We start from the raw sequence: 15,238 nt of genomic DNA on the forward strand, positions 1-15,238 counted from the left end.
CACGAGACCAATAGCATCGGCGAGCGGCTGTCGCGTGACCTCGTGCTCGTGCGGCCAATCAGGAGGCGGCGCGGGCAGGGTTTAAACCGGGATGAAGCGCGTGACGATGGCGGAGCGCTAACAGCTAGGAATAGTATTTAATATAATTTAGTGTTTTAAATACTAAATACTATAAAATGTATTTAATACATAGTTATTTAATACTAAATTTATTGCTATTTTAGTATTTAACTGATTAGCCATTCAGTTTCATCGTATGCCACTGAATGACTAATCGGACTCGGGTTGTACATGTTGTGGATTTGCTCTCCAACACACCGGCGTGCTGTACTGGTAACAAATTGGCATGTTCTGTTTACGTGACAAACCTTACTAATTGGCTGCGTCGGGTGGTGGCGGGTTTAACGACACATTTATATTTAGGCGATCTAACTCACAAAAAGGCCCGTATTATTTTACATTTATCTTCTTGGTTCGTTCGGTGAAGTCACGTAGAAGGGAAATAATAAAAAATAAAACATAATAAAATTATCACGACGTTTCGGCCACAACACAAGCAGACGTTTTCAGGTGAAGAAACAGAACTGTCAGGAAGACAGCGCTTCAGTGAACACTGCTAAGCTTGGCAGCGTCTTTTAAGCTGGATGGGAGGAGCAGAGCGCCTTGACAAAGGAGTTTACATATCAACAGAAGAATTTAACATTGAAGTAGCTAAGTTAATGTGAGAGATTAGCAGGATGTTAAAGTCAGAAATTAGCATGTAACTGGGAAATTATATTAAACATTACACTGAAAGGTACTAAGAGATTAGCAGGATGTTAAAGTGAGAAATTAGCATGTAACTGGGAGATTAGCATGATGTTAATGTGAGGATTTAGCATGTAACTGGTCACGGAAGTGGCTATGTTAAAGTCAGAGTTTACATATCAGCTGAGCTGCTAGCAATAATTCACTATCCATTACAATTCTATGTCGAAAAAAGTAGCGGCTTCTTTTCAACGTTAGCACCACGGAAAGCGGCAAGCGTTCAGACGGACGAGTCCATCTATGCTCGGTAACGGAGGAGAGGGAGAGAGAGAAACAGCCACGGTGCGCTACTCTGTCCTGTGCTGCGTTACAACTATCCTCGGTTCCGAGCATAGATGGACTCGTCCGTCTGAACGCTCTCCGCTTTCCGTGGTGCTAACGTTGAAAAGAAGCCGCTACTTTTTTCGACATAGAATTGTAATGGATAGTGACTTATTGCTAGTAGCTCAGCTGATTGGATAGTATATTGAGTTTATTGATAATATTGATGTAGTTTATATATATTTTATCAGTTTACTATATGGTATTCATTATATAGTGTAGTGTATACCCAGTTACTTAATGTTAATAGCTCAACTTATTTGAGAATATATTGAGTACATTGATTATATTGATGTAGTTTATATTTAGTTCTTTCACATCGGTGTATTGTATGATAGGTGGGTAGTTGCAGTTCTTTAGCGTTAATATTCTAAATGCCTCTGTTGATATGTAAACTCTGACTTTAACATAGCCACTTCCGTGACCAGTTACATGCTAAATCCTCACATTAACATCATGCTAATCTCCCAGTTACATGCTAATTTCTCACTTTAACATCCTGCTAATCTCTTAGTACCTTTCAGTGTAATGTTTAATATAATTTCCCAGTTACATGCTAATTTCTGACTTTAACATCCTGCTAATCTCTCACATTAACTTAGCTACTTCAATGTTAAATTCTTCTGTTGATCTGTAAACTCCTTTGTCAAGGCGCTCTGCTCCTCCTACCCAGCTTAAAAGACGCTGCCACAACGGCTGCTTGTGTTGTGGCCGAAACGTCGTGACAATTTTATTTTGTTTTATTTTTATTATTTTATAATTTCCCTTCTACGTGACTTTACCTAAAGAACCAAGAAGATGAATCTATGCAGTCACGAAAGCTTTAAATCAAAATTTATTTTACATTTGTTTACAACTGCTCGCAACCGCTTGCAGAGACGTCCACACATAAGGTATTCAGTTTAATGTAACCGAGTTTCGCAACTGATCGATCAGGTATGGACCCGGCTTAAGGAAAGTTACACAGTAAATTCCTCATCTTCATATTTGTCCACGGATCAGCGTAGATTGTTGGCCATGATGATACTGTTGCTGTTGCGAGCGATGTCCCGCATTGCTGTTACTGGGCCATACCCCGCTGAGTGCCATCGCAGTTGTTTGCGCTGCGCATGAACAAGACTGACAATGAGGATAACTCAGCAGGGTCAACCACCGTGGAGATGGAGTGATCAGATGCAGTACTGGCACGTGAAGGCGTGTGATAGCTTGCGATATCATATAACTGTGGGAGAGAGCGACGGCACAGTGAAACATTCATCCTGTAGCGGATAGAGAGTGGCTCGTGGTAGTGGTGATGTTAGTGGCACACCCTGCAAATCGCTCTCCAGCCCTGCGTGGCAACTGAATTCAGAACACGCAGCCTGTGGCTCATGGTCTGGTCACAGGAGGAGTGATATTTACCTGCTTTTGTACCGGGGCGCCGTAAGTGGTGAGATGTTAACTACCTCGCATGGTATGCAGTAGGTCGTGGGGTTCGATCTCGACCATGACGCCTGCTGGATATTTGTTTGCACATTCTTCCCGTGGTCGCGTGGATTTTCCGCGGGTCCTCCGGGTTTTCCCTCTACATTTAGAAACGTTCGCTTAGAGTGTACGTGTAGCTCAGTGGGCCTTACCTCATGGTGAAATAAAAAGTTTAGTTGAGTACAGCGTGTAGAGGTTTCAACGGAAAATCTGCTCCGCGTGCAGTACACGGCGGACAATGAGTGATGCGGCTTTGCTGTTTTTGTTCTGAATGGGTCCCGTAGTTTGTTTCTTCTGTAAGCGTTCTTTCCTCTAAAACTTGGAAATCAGCGGCAGCTTGTTCAGCAAATCCTTTCACAAAAAGTTGTGGCTGCTTAAACAAATAATGATGTCAAATATTGGTTTGGAAGGCCGAATAATGCAGGGGACTTTTTTATTACTATGTTTAAATGAAAACAACCCGGCTTCCTGTCTGCTCATTATAGACCAGTGGTTGTCAACCTTTTTTGGCTGCTGTACACCCCCTTGTTGAATTTTGTTTCAACTGAGTACCCCCTGTGTCGTTAAACCCGCCACCACCCGACACAATCAACTAGTAAAGGTTGTCACCTAAACAGAACATGCCAATTCGTCACTAGTACAGCACCCCGGCGTGTTGGACAGAAAAGCCACAACATTTACAATTCGTAAAAAATAAATCTATTTCATGGGCGGTTAGCATGTTGGCAATATACGCCTCATATACTCACAAGCGCACCACTAGGTGTCAGACGAGTACCTTTCAACAAAATTACGACGCTTAAATTCGTGGTCTACGTTTGATGAGAATCCCACAGATTATTGAGCAAAACGCTGCGCTGGTGTCATCGTTGTGAAAAACACGGACGGGTGACGCCGACACGAGTCGATTTAAAATGAGCTTCGCTGGTTTAACCTCGCAGCAGTGTTTTTTTCTTAATTTATTTTTCCAGATATAGCCCACCACTGAGTTATGTAGCTCTTTGTCAGAAGTGACCGTTGTCACAAATGATAGCTTAATGAAGTGGCATATCATGTGGATATTTATAGCAGCCACATACTCTAAACGCGTGTTTCTAAATGTGGAGGGGGAAAACCGGAGGACCCGGAGAAAAAAATCCACGCGACAACGGGGAGAGAGACACGCAAAATCCAAATATGCAGCAGGCGTCAGGGTTGAGTTCAAACCCACGGTCTGCTCCATACCAGGCGCGGGAGTTTAACACGTAGGCTTTCGCGACCAATGTCATCCATAATATCATCCATAATAGAGGGTTTTTTTGGGGGGGGGGGGTTAGATCGCGTAAATATATCAATGTGTCATGAAAACCCGCCACCACCCGACACAGCCAACTAGTAAGGGTTTTCACGTAAACAGAACGCGCCAATTCGTTTGGCACGTTCTGTTTCAGCGCTTTGTGGTGGGGGGGGAGGTGATTAATGAGGCAACGTACATTATGCATGTGCATTATGCGAGCCCTTTGATCTTGTCCTTCCTGTCCATTGTGTGTATTAAAATAGCCCTACCAACGGTAATCCCTATTGAAGTATGGTTGCCTGTATAGGCTTGCATGTAAACAATTTATTATTTGATGATTCGCTTCCACGCATCACTAAGTTGGTTGCTATCCGAATGGTTAAAACAGTTTTTATTTCTTTCAATTTTGATAGACTCTCTAATTAGTCTTGGCCAGTAGTAGCTAGTTTTAAACAGAACTTCAACATCAAAATCAATTGAGTGTCCTTGTTGGCACGCGTGTTCTGCTACTGCTGACAGATGTTTTGGGAGTATTTCATATTTCTCTGATGTTCTTTTAGTCTCGTGCTGATCATTTGTCCTGTTTGCCCAACATAGCATTTGCCACAAGTACAGTTAATCCTGTACACACCTTCTGTTGATAGCTTCAGTCCTACCGATGTAGGGCTGTATTTGTTTCATTACGTATTGTGCTAATTTGTATGTGGCAGAACCTATTGTACTAGCTATGGGTCTCAATGAGATATCAGGTTTGTGAATTTTTGGTATCCAATAAAGTATTGGTGGGTTTTATGCCCTTGGTTTGATCAGGTATTGCTCTTCCTTGGGAATTGATGACTTGGCAATGATTGCCGTTCTTTTACGTTCCAAGGTGCCGGTTGGGTCTCGTTTAATTTTAAGGTAGGTACCTTCATCGAGTAAATCTTTGATTTAAATATCGTAATCCTCACGGGGCATCACAACGGTTGATCGGCCCTTATCAGCAGCAAGAATTTGGATATCTTTATTTGCTCTCAATTATCTTAAGGTTGGAGTTAATATTTGTTTTTGACTTTGCTGTTATCAATAATTTTGGCAACCTCATGCCTGGTCATCTCAGCTTGATTATGGGGGAGATGTCTAACTGCTTAGTCCACTTCAGCAATGATCTCATCGACAGGGATTGTACGTGGGGCAACAGCAAAGTTAAGACCTTTCGACAGGACTGAAACAATGTCGCTCGATAATTCAACGTTAGTCATGTTGATAACCGTTTTGTGTATGAAATGTAAATTTTTAGATGAGAGTTGTTTGTTAGCCAGTCGAGCAAATGTGTTCATTTGGGTAGTGTTAGTTTTGTTAAATACATTATCAGCTGATTGCTGTGTAATTGTGTCGATTATATTCCAGCGATCTGTACTTTGTAATCATATAGGCCACCATACTTAAATAGGGATTACCGTTGGTGCGGCTATTTTAATACACACAACGGACTCGAAGGACAAGATTAAAGGGCTCGCATAATGCGCATGCATAATGTATGTTTAACACTTATGGATACTATTATAGATAATGTACGTTGACTCATTAATCACCTCCCCCCCACCACTTTGCACAAGATCGCAGAAGTGTGGTCGCCACATCTAAGCCTCTATATAAAGAACGAAACAGGGGGACTTCTCCACAAATCTGGCTATCGCCTGATAAAGCTAGTTGTAATTGCTGGCGAAACGTCGTACTCAGACTGTAAATGTTGTGGCTTGGCTCTCCAACACACCGGTGCGCCGTACCAGCGACGAATTGGCCACGTTCTGTTTACGTGACAACCCTTACTCGTTGGCTGTGTCAGGTGGTGGCGGGTTTTAACGACACATTTATATATTCAGGTGAGGGAGTTAGCATCTGGCCACCGCGTAATGTATCGAGTTATGTGCACTGCGAGAATCGCACATAACGAGCATTCGAAATAGGCATGGCCTCAGCTCCTCTCAGATAGGCGGCGGGGGGGGGGTAGCAGAGCTGTGTTGTGGGGGGCACCATAGCAACAGTGATTGCACCGCTAAGGAGAAACAAGACCCATCAAGCAACCCCTAGAGCCGGTCCTGAGCCCGGTCACGGAGATTTTGGCAAACGTTTGGGGCTCTTAAATGTCGACCACAATTACAACGGACTGCTTCAAAGGAATGGTCCTCCAACAATACCGCCACAGGAATAGGTCGCAAAGCAATGCAATGTGACAATAGGTAATCGTGAAATTACAGTTAACTACTGATTTGAACTTACGTCCGAGGCCACGGTTAGAATAACCGCACTGCTATTCGGAAAGGAATATTCACGGAATTGGCGCCCGATGAACGAACGCCGCGCCCGAGAGGCCGTCCGGCAGGAATAGATGGAGCAATTTCGAATTAAAGCTTTCGTGACTGCAAGGATTCATCTTCTTTGGTTCTTTCGGTAAAGTCACGTAGAATGAGAATAAAATAATAAATTGATAAAATAAAATAACACAATAATATTCTCACGACGTTTCGGCCACAACACAAGCGGCCTTCATCAGGTGAAGGGGACGAGACTGTCTGGAGGACAGCGCTGGAGTGAGAAAGCCACGCTGAGATCACGACGTCGTGACTTTCTCACTCCAGCGCTGTCCTCCAGACAGTCTCGTCCCCTTCACCTGATGAAGGCCGCTTGTGTTGTGGCCGAAACGTCGTGAGAATATTATTGTGTTATTTTATTTTTTCAATTTATTATTTTATTCTCATTCTACGTGACTTTACCGAAAGAACCAAAGAAGATGGAGCGATGTCATCCGTTTGTGTGCAGATGGTGGGTGTGGATTCCCGCGGGGTGGTGAGAAGTGGCGGCGGCGACTTGGGGAGGGCCTTCATCCAGCAGTGGATTGAACGTGGCTGATTGTGATGATTGGAATGGTAACACACTCTTCATGTATGCGTTTCCTTTTGCCGAGTGCAATTGTAGGATGTTCAGTCACTGCACATATATATTAAGAAAAAAACGTTGTTTGGCAGATAAAACCATTTAAAAGCGATCTGCGACTGAAATTGCTTCTAATTAATTGCATTTGTTTATATTGTTACCAATGTGAATACTGGAATATGTAGGGTGCAGTCGTTATTAAATCAAACGAGATAGGAATGCAGTCCAAGTACACTCTGTAACGAACTGTGTGTTGATGCCGCTGCTGCGCTGACAGTCGTGCACAATTTAATAAAATATTCACCTCCACAATTGGAACAGGCGATAACGTGTTTACTTTCACTCTTATACGGTACTTATTCTTATTTTATAACTTCTTACAGAGTTCTCAAAACACAGAAACTCCCGCTCCTCTCCAAGCTTCACTGAACTCCCCTTTTTATCTGCACTTCAACTTCCTTAATTGCCTCAACTGCCAGCCTCGTGGCTGCCCATCAACTACCTCAACTGACTGGTTTAGTGTTGTGTGACACTGTGTGTAGGGTTGGTGTTGTGTGACACTGTGTGTAGGGTAAGTACTGTGTGACACTGTGTGTAGGGTTGGTGTTGTGTGACACTGTGTGTAGGGTCAGTGCTGTGTGACACTGTGTGTAGGGTCAGTACTGTGTGACACTGTAGGGTCAGTACTGTGTGACACTGTGTGTAAGGTCAGTACTGTGTGACACTGTAGGGTTGGTGCTGTGACACTGTGTGTAGGGTCAGTACTGTGTGACACTGTGTGTAGGGTCAGTACTGTGTGACACTGTGTGTAGGGTTGGTGTTGTGTGACACTGTGTGTAGGGTCAGTGCTGTGTGACACTGTGTGTAGGGTCAGTACTGTGTGACACTGTAGGGTCAGTACTGTGTGACACTGTGTGTAAGGTCAGTACTGTGTGACACTGTAGGGTTGGTGCTGTGACACTACGTGTAGGGTCAGTACTGTGTGACACTGTGTGTAGGGTCAGTGCTGTGATACTGTGTGTAGGGTCAGTACTGTGTGACACTGTAGGGTCAGTACTGTGTGACACTGTAGGGTCAGTACTGTGTGACACTGTGTGTAGGGTCAGTACTGTGTGACACTGTAGGGTCAGTACTGTGTGACACTGTGTGTAGGGTCAGTACTGTGGGACACTGTGTGTAGGGTCAGTACTGTGTGACACTGTGTGTAGGGTCAGTGCTGTGTGACACTGTGTGTAGGGTCAGTGCTGTGTGACACTGTGTGTAGGGTCAGTGCTGTGTGACACTGTAGGGTGAGTACTGTGTGACACTGTGTATAGGGTCAGTACTGTGTGACACTGTGTGTAGGGTCAGTGCTGTGTGACACTACGTGTAGGGTGTGTACTGTGTGACACTGTGTGTAGGGTCAGTACTGTGTGACACTGTGTGTAGGGTTGGTGCTGTGTGACACTGTGTGTAGGGTCAGTACTATGTGACACTGTGTGTAGGGTCAGTGCTGTGTGACACTGTGTGTAGGGTCAGTGCTGTGTGACACTGTGTGTAGGGTCAGTGCTGTGTGACACTGTGTTTAGGGTCAGTACTGTGTGACACTGTGTGTAGGGTCAGTACTGTGGGACACTGTGTGTAGGGTCAGTGCTGTGTGACACTGTGTGTAGGGTCAGTGCTGTGTGACACTACGTGTAGGGTCAGTACTGTGTGACACTGTGTGTAGGGTTGGTGCTGTGTGACACTGTAGGGTCAGTACTGTGTGACACTGTGTGTAGGGTCAGTACTGTGGGACACTGTAGGGTTGATGCTGTGTGACACTGTGTGTAGGGTCAATACTGTGTGACACTGTGTGTAGGGTCAGTACTGTGTGACACTGTAGGGTCAGTACTGTGTGACACTGTGTGTAGGGTCAGTACTGTGTGACACTGTAGGGTCAGTACTGTGTGACACTACGTGTAGGGTCAGTGCTGTGTGACACTACGTGTAGGGTCAGTACTGTGTGACACTGTGTGTAGGGTCAGTACTGTGTGACACTGTAGGGTCAGTACTGTGTGACACTGTGTGTAGGGTCAGTACCGTGTGACACTGTGTGTAGGGTCAGTACTGTGTGACACTGTGTGTAGGGTCAGTGCTGTGTGACACTGTGTGTAGGGTCAGTACTGTGTGACACTGTGTGTAGGGTCAGTACTGTGTGACACTGTAGGGTCAGTACTGTGTGACACTGTGTGTAGGGTCAGTACTGTGTGACACTGTGTGTAAGGTCAGTACTGTGTGACACTGTAGGGTTGGTGCTGTGACACTACGTGTAGGGTCAGTACTGTGTGACACTGTGTGTAGGGTCAGTGCTGTGTGACACTGTAGGGTCAGTGCTGTGTGACACTGTGTGTAGGGTTGGTGCTGTGTGACACTGTGTGTAGGGTCAGTGCTGTGTGACACTGTGTGTAGGGTCAGTGCTGTGTGACACTGTGTGTAGGGTCAGTGCTGTGTGACACTGTGTGTAGGGTCATTGCTGTGTGACACTGTACGGTTGGTGCTGTGTGACACTGTGTTTAGGGTCGGTGTTGTGTGACACTGTGTGTAGGGTTGGTGCTGTGTGACACTACGTGTAGGGTCAGTCCTGTGTGACACTGTGTGTAGGGTCAGTCCTGTGTGACACTGTGTGTAGGGTTGGTGCTGTGTGACACTACGTGTAGGGTCAGTCCTGTGTGACACTGTGTGTAGGGTCAGTCCTGTGTGACACTGTGTGTAGGGTCAGTGCTGTGTGACACTACGTGTAGGGTCAGTACTGTGTGACACTGTGTGTAGGGTCAGTGCTGTGATACTGTGTGTAGGGTCAGTACTGTGTGACACTGTAGGGTCAGTACTGTGTGACACTGTAGGGTCAGTACTGTGTGACACTGTGTGTAGGGTCAGTACTGTGTGACACTGTAGGGTCAGTACTGTGTGACACTGTGTGTAGGGTCAGTACTGTGGGACACTGTGTGTAGGGTCAGTACTGTGTGACACTGTGTGTAGGGTCAGTGCTGTGTGACACTGTGTGTAGGGTCAGTGCTGTGTGACACTGTGTGTAGGGTCAGTGCTGTGTGACACTGTAGGGTGAGTACTGTGTGACACTGTGTATAGGGTCAGTACTGTGTGACACTGTGTGTAGGGTCAGTGCTGTGTGACACTACGTGTAGGGTGAGTACTGTGTGACACTGTGTGTAGGGTCAGTACTGTGTGACACTGTGTGTAGGGTTGGTGCTGTGTGACACTGTGTGTAGGGTCAGTACTATGTGACACTGTGTGTAGGGTCAGTGCTGTGTGACACTGTGTGTAGGGTCAGTGCTGTGTGACACTGTGTGTAGGGTCAGTGCTGTGTGACACTGTGTTTAGGGTCAGTACTGTGTGACACTGTGTGTAGGGTCAGTACTGTGGGACACTGTGTGTAGGGTCAGTGCTGTGTGACACTGTGTGTAGGGTCAGTGCTGTGTGACACTACGTGTAGGGTCAGTACTGTGTGACACTGTGTGTAGGGTTGGTGCTGTGTGACACTGTAGGGTCAGTACTGTGTGACACTGTGTGTAGGGTCAGTACTGTGGGACACTGTAGGGTTGATGCTGTGTGACACTGTGTGTAGGGTCAGTACTGTATGACACTGTGTGTAGGGTCAGTACTGTGTGACACTGTAGGGTCAGTACTGTGTGACACTGTGTGTAGGGTCAGTACTGTGTGACACTGTAGGGTCAGTACTGTGTGACACTACGTGTAGGGTCAGTGCTGTGTGACACTACGTGTAGGGTCAGTACTGTGTGACACTGTGTGTAGGGTCAGTACTGTGTGACACTGTAGGGTCAGTACTGTGTGACACTGTGTGTAGGGTCAGTACCGTGTGACACTGTGTGTAGGGTCAGTACTGTGTGACACTGTGTGTAGGGTCAGTGCTGTGTGACACTGTGTGTAGGGTCAGTACTGTGTGACACTGTGTGTAGGGTCAGTACTGTGTGACACTGTAGGGTCAGTACTGTGTGACACTGTGTGTAGGGTCAGTACTGTGTGACACTGTGTGTAAGGTCAGTACTGTGTGACACTGTAGGGTTGGTGCTGTGACACTACGTGTAGGGTCAGTACTGTGTGACACTGTGTGTAGGGTCAGTGCTGTGTGACACTGTAGGGTCAGTGCTGTGTGACACTGTGTGTAGGGTTGGTGCTGTGTGACACTGTGTGTAGGGTCAGTGCTGTGTGACACTGTGTGTAGGGTCAGTGCTGTGTGACACTGTGTGTAGGGTCAGTGCTGTGTGACACTGTGTGTAGGGTCATTGCTGTGTGACACTGTACGGTTGGTGCTGTGTGACACTGTGTTTAGGGTCGGTGTTGTGTGACACTGTGTGTAGGGTTGGTGCTGTGTGACACTACGTGTAGGGTCAGTCCTGTGTGACACTGTGTGTAGGGTCAGTCCTGTGTGACACTGTGTGTAGGGTTGGTGCTGTGTGACACTACGTGTAGGGTCAGTCCTGTGTGACACTGTGTGTAGGGTCAGTCCTGTGTGACACTGTGTGTAGGGTCAGTGCTGTGTGACACTACGTGTAGGGTCAGTCCTGTGTGACACTGTGTGTAGGGTCATTGCTGTGTGACACTGTGTTTAGGGTCGGTGTTGTGTGACACTGTGTGTAGGGTCAGTGCTGTGTGACACTGTGTGTAGGGTTAGTGCTGTGTGACACTGTGTGTAGGGTCAGTACTGTGTGACACTGTGTGTAGGGTTAGTGCTGTGTGACAGTGTGTAGGGTCAGTGTTGTGTGACAGTGTGTAGGGTCAGTGTTGTGTGACACTGTGTGTAGGGTCGGTGTTGTGTGACACTGTGTGTAGGGTCAGTGCTGTGTGACACTGTGTGTAGGGTTAGTGCTGTGTGACACTGTGTGTAGGGTTAGTGCTGTGTGACAGTGTGTAGGGTCAGTGTTGTGTGACACTGTGTGTAGGGTCGGTGTTGTGTGACACTACGTGTAGGGTCAGTGCTGTGTGACACTGTGTGTAGGGTCGGTGTTGTATGACACTGTGTGTAGGGTCAGTGTTGTGTGACACTGTGTGTAGGGTCGGTGTTGTGTGACACTACGTGTAGGTTCAGTGCTGTGTGATCGTACTGCGTTACAAATCCGGTGACCCCAGTTAGAAGATTCCTGCTCGCGGTCAACACCACAGTGACGATTATCTTCCCGGTTCTGGGCCTCCCCTAGGTCGACTCAGCCTAAAATTAATTCCCCGGTGCGTTGTGTGCACATCGGAGCTGGGGCAGACAAAGGCGGCCGGGCGTGGTGCGGTCCACCCACCCGCCCCTCGTGTGCCTCCTTAGGCTACACGGGGGATCTTTGTCTTTGGTGTGCCCCGCAGCAGGGCACGCGTGTGGGAGGGGAGGGGTGCTGCGTCTTGGCACGCGGCCAAACCCCACGACGTTTCGTTCCACTGGCTGCTGCTGCTGCTGCTCGTGGTGGCTTTACTTTTTATTTTAACCGCAGCGGTTGCAAGCAGCAAACTGCGCCGCGTCACCGCTCGCGATTCACCGCAGGGCGCGCGTGACACCCTTCGTCGTGTACACAGCAAGGACAGCGCTGATATTCGCCCATTCAAACCGTGACCCTGGAATGCTGTTGCATAATTTTGTTTATAAATTTATAAAAAAAAACGAAAATTCACCACCGGCACACATGTGTTGCTCCACATTTTATATATATACAGGCTTTACTGTGTTTTCTTTTCTTCTATAGTCGCCATCGGCCAAACACGGGAGCGGATACTTTCAAAAAGGATTGATTCAAATCAAGAAGAAACATTCTGCAGCGGTTTCGACATTCGGTGTCTCATGAGCAAGACCGGATTGCATAATGCCCACAAACGCTGATGAATTGCCACGATGTCTATAGGGCAAGGGAGCCCACTCTGTTAGATACGGGTCGTGGGATTGCTTTAATTAGAGCTGCTTATCAGAGCTCTTCAGCTCTTTGTCATCGTGTTGAACAGCCCATTTCAATTCGTAAGATCATTGATGGCGTGCGAGTCCCAAGGGTGATGATAATGACAACGCCGATGATCGTGATGGCAGGCGTCACGCTGCGCGTCCGTACGTGCAGCGTGCACACGGCCCTCTTTGTCAGTCCACTCCTTGGGGCGAGCGCCTCCCCGTGCCCGCTTGGCTCTCGTGCCGATTACTTGGAGGAAGTTTCACCACGCTCGTGGTGCAGGTGAGAGGCTTCAAGACGACGGAGCATTGCGCAGCACAGCGATGTGTGTTGCCCTCTGTTGAAAGTGTGGCCCCGTGGCAGTCTGGAGTGTCACGGTGGCTAGGAGATGTTAACTGCCTCGCCTGGTATGCAGGAGGTCGTGGGTTTGATCCGGACCCTGACGCCTGCTGCTGCTTATATTTGGAGTTTGCATGCTCTCCGCGTGGTCGCGTGGATTTTTCTCCGGGTCCTTCGGTTTTCCCCTCCACATTGAGAATCAACGTCCGTTCGAAGTAACGTCGCTGCTATCAATGTCCACGTGATAAGCCACTTCGCTGAGCTATCATTATTTGTGGTAGCCAGGTCGCTTCTGAAAAAGAGCTAGAAGGCTCAATGTTGAGCCTTACCTGGTTAAAGTAAAAAAATAAAATTGTTTAGTTTGAGTATTTAGCATCTGCGTTATGCACGGGGTCAGTTTGCCAACCCCCAGCACTCCACTGCCAATGCTCGCGTCCAGTGGCGTAGCGAGCGTGGGGCAGGGGGTGCCTTGCCCCCCCCCCCTCTCCTCCCCCCTGGTGGCCAAAGCTACGAGTTGGGGTACCCCCTTAACAACCACCCTGAGATTTGATTTCAACAACAGTTGTGAAAGAACAGCAGACGTATTTAATACGCGGTTTAATTTTAGTTTTCATGAAAATGCTTTCATTTACGTTCCACGTTTAATTTTAATTTTAATGAGCAGTAACATCACGGGACCTCCTTTGCCAGTACCACAATATAAAACACAACAATAAAACATAATAAAATAAAATAAAAATAATTATATTTTATTATGTTTTATTTTTATTGTTTTATTATTCCCCTTCTACGTGACTTTATCGAAAGAACCAAGAATATGAAACCATCTTCTCAAGGAGCAGTAACTTAATAATACTATAATAATATTGCTCAGGAGCTGTCGCGGCTGCATTTTTTGCGAAGACGGAGTGGCCCCACAGCATTAAATACTGGAGGCCGTGATTAGGCAGAGAGGCAGCAGCGATATACAACAAGAGCCTGGGTACGACCGTGCGACGAGACAAATCAAAAATTGGGGCCCCACCTGACCGATTACTGCATCCCCTGAGCCGATAAAGTCGTCACTACGCCCACGTGACAGTCACCACCCTCATCCCTGTGCGTTGAAGTCTCACTCGCAAGCGATGTGAGAGAGTGAATGTCCGCCTAATGGGGCTGTGGGGTGTAACGATTAGCCAGTCCGCCCAATTCGTTATCAACACTGCTCTATAACAGATGCCACTATTCTGATAAGAGGTCATTGCCCGAAACGTTAACCGACTAGGTTCATTTTGTTAGTTTGTTGTCCTTCCCCGCACCTCCGAGTAGCACGGTTGGCTACGTACGGTGCGAAAGAAGTCCAACATACGTGCACACATGATCTCTGTTGAACGGCAGCGGTAAGCACGCAGGATCATTCCGTGTAACGAATACAATTCAACTGAAACGAAGGACTTCCCCACTTGAGTTGTCTCTTGCCCGACTACGTCATGCTCTCGTTGAATTTAGTCACGCGTATGATTCTTTATTACGTTGGGTTAAGCCACTAAACAATCTTCACCACAGACACAGCCTGCATTGTTATTCTGACTTCCTGGAATCTCGTCATGATGATGATGGTGGTGGTTGACGTTTTATTCTTTTTTCAAGCGAAACGTCACGAATCGAATTGATGCTCAACTCTGTTGTGAGAATAGCTCTCGAACGTTCGCCGGTGAGTGAGCTCCTTGTTGTTGTTGATGTTGATGATGTTGTTGCTGGTTTCTTCTCATCTTGCCGTACGGCTGGTGTACAGATGCAGAGCATCAACGACGATTTAACATTTCAGGTGGTCAAGCCGGCGATGTTCCCTTCGTGTTTGTGGATCGGGGCACTGCGTCGTCACGCGCTGTGCGGCCTGTTCCGGATGACCACAGTCGCACACGACTGGAGAGTTTTCAAGTTTTCCATTTGCCCAGCGGGTACCCGCATCTGCCATGGTTCGTGCAGTGGATGCGGTTAGGGGTGGACCATGAGCTTCGTGGAAGATCAAACCCAGGGATCTTCGGCGTTGGGCCTTTCACAACACAAGGTGTTTGAGTTATTTTGAACTCCATTCAGCTCTCCACACTTCATCGGGGGGGGGGTTGAACTCTCGCGGTGGGTTGAGTGAGCTGAAACCAATTGGCAAATTGGCGCTTTAAACAAGCCTCTTGTACACCCCGTGACAATCCAACTTGTT

Source organism: Petromyzon marinus, chromosome 34 (genome assembly GCF_048934315.1).
Source record: "Petromyzon marinus isolate PM22_M1 ecotype Great Lakes invasive population chromosome 34, UKy_Petmar_22M1.pri1.0, whole genome shotgun sequence".
Lineage (NCBI taxonomy): Eukaryota > Metazoa > Chordata > Hyperoartia > Petromyzontiformes > Petromyzontidae > Petromyzon > Petromyzon marinus.